The following is a 2,500-nucleotide window of genomic DNA, read 5'->3' as shown; positions in this document are numbered from 1 at the left end:
TAATTTCTATCAATTTGCTGTTTTATTTTGTTTACGAGAAATTTGTTTACAAAAAAATATAATAGCCTTTTAATACATATTACACTAGCATCAACAAAAATTACATTTCCAAGGAACCAACAAAAAATCGTAAATTGTGTCCTACAACAATGACATTCGACAGGCACAACAAAGGACATAATCCTAAATCATGAACAACCTGACATTCATTAAAAGAATAAATGACAAATCGTACAACAAAAACAAAAAAACGCACTTTGAATCCCAAAATAATAGAGTCACATGAACTGTACGCCGAAAAACACATTCTTAAAACAACAAAAACACATCTTAAATTCTACAACAAAGAAATTGAATCGTACATTATTCCGGGGATGGATTCTCTTTGACGAATGGATCGCGTCTGTCTCGCCCAGAGTGTCATCATGCAGAGGAGAGGGACGGCGTGAAACATGCTTCCAGAATATATAAGAAGAGAGAGAGAGGATAGATAGTCAAGGAGATAAGAAGAAAGTAACGATAGTGAACAGGTGCACATTGCGAGAAACAGAAGGAAAGGGGAAAGGGTATGACGTAGGAGGAAAAGTCGAGAATATGGATAAGGATACACGTTATGTGAAGGAACAGGAAGGTTGTACATTGACTCGCCACTCCAAGTCTCGCCAGCGAACCATTCTGCATTTACCCATTTTTAAAAGATGTCCCTTTTGTTTTTGTTCTTTCTTTTTCTTTTTTGAGTTGCGCCTCAGATAAGGGCATATCCCACCGCAAGGACAGTGTTGTCACTCCTTTAATGTACATAGACATTTCGGCTTCCCCCCCCCCCCCCCCCTCAGTAGAGTGCAAGATTGACGAGGCTCATAAGAAGGACCATTTGAGTCTCCTTTTCCATTATTGTGTATACGTCAGCTGCTGCTTGCACGACGCCCCCAAGAGTTTGTATCATAGTGAATTTTAGACTTAGAGATCGAACGGCGGTGAATAATCGTTCGTATTTTTGGGTTTCTTTTCTTTCCATTTCCGATTCTAGAACGAAGCGAAGCATAATTCGTGGTTTCCCCTCGAGATGCACCTTTCCCCTCGTCCCTGGCGGTGAAGGGAGGTCTCGTTGGGGCCAAAGTCTGGGTCAAGAGGTTTTTTAACACACATCCTAGAGGACGCTAGAGTGTCCTGTGCAACTAACACAGAGAGGGAAAGCTCGGCTACAGGTCCTCCTCGGTCAGGTCAGGTTTCGCCAGGTCAGGACCGAGAGACTATCTACTCACATACAAGTACTACCTGTGCTCGTGGGATATCACTTGTCAACAGAGGTGGATTGAGGTTTTACAAACCTGTCTTTTTCCTTGCATTTCGGATATATACACCTAGAGACACATATCCATATTGAAGCGGTATATATTCGCTTATATTTACCCACTATGTTTATTTTTACTTACCCCTAGACACTCAATCACCCGGAGACAGTTTACACTCGGCCACTCTTCTCAAAAAGAACAGTTCACTCTAACTGCCTTCCTTAACAAAGCAGTTCAAACTCAACCTCCTCCGCTACAGTAACAGCTGGAGCTCAGCCTCTCCCCCACAACAACAGTTCCTTGCAAAAGAGAACGACATCCCGCCGTGTTAGCTCTAGTAACGCGTGTGTTTGAGCATAGAAAAGAAGTGCCATAATTATATCGTCTCCTTATAGAGGCGCTGGAATGTTTTATAGAGACTGTTTTTCTCTTGATATTTTTTTTCTGTTTGTCTCTTTCACAAACGTAAATAGACTTTTAAGATATTTTAGCATCGGTTTAAGTTGAATTAGTAAGACTAACGCCAGTGATGTAAAATTGCTCCGAATTGGCCTTCCTCAAGGACAGCTTTGGAATCTATTTCATGGCAATATATAGTTATTCTTGTATTCTCCGGTCTGTACTAATACACATATGAGTGATATATTTAGGGGTTTATCAGTGATATCAATGTCATATTTTATAATACATACTAATCTCAGCACTGCCTAAAGGTTACTTCAGTGACACATGATAGATATATGCAACACCCTGAGTTCACTTCCAGAGCTATAAAGTCGAAAATTCCTGGGTGTGTTTTTTAGTTGAGATCTGCGAATGGCCCAAACTACATCGATGTTGATTTTTTTCGATTTCGTTTTCTAAATTGGCAAACTGATACCTTTGGAATATAGAAATGGATGTTGTGTATGGATAGTGTTAATATTAATAGCATGCGTGCATGACACTGTATTAAATACATAAGTATAGCTTCTTGTAATATTACGTAATTCTATGATTTTCGTTCCTCAGTTTCGTTAACATGAAATGAGGGACGTTTGTAATCTAATTTACAAGAGAGCATTGATATGACTTTTTGTTGTTTTTTTCTTTTTGCAATTATAATTTTCTCTTTTACTTTTTATGAAACCAAATACGCAAGCAGTCACTCAAAACGCTAGATATGTTTTTGAAAATATTTAAGTACAGTTTCCTTTTGGTTAATC

General features: G+C 38.9%; 1 protein-coding gene across 1 annotated transcript in view; it reads left to right on the top strand.

Moving 5' to 3' along the window:
* The window catches only part of LOC125042118 (spondin-1-like), a 63,193-nt gene that overhangs the window by 60,313 nt on the left and 380 nt on the right, over nt 1–2,500 (top strand). Inside the window, exon 18 of the mRNA XM_047637585.1 lies at nt 1–2,500. This exon is cut by the window's left edge and continues 365 nt beyond it; it is cut by the window's right edge and continues 380 nt beyond it. The gene's annotated coding sequence lies outside the window, so the exon portion shown is untranslated.

This window comes from Penaeus chinensis, chromosome 31 (assembly GCF_019202785.1).
Source record: "Penaeus chinensis breed Huanghai No. 1 chromosome 31, ASM1920278v2, whole genome shotgun sequence".
NCBI lineage: Eukaryota > Metazoa > Arthropoda > Malacostraca > Decapoda > Penaeidae > Penaeus > Penaeus chinensis.
The sequence above is the reverse complement of the archived record's forward strand: the minus strand, read 5'-3'. Positions and strand labels throughout refer to the sequence as shown.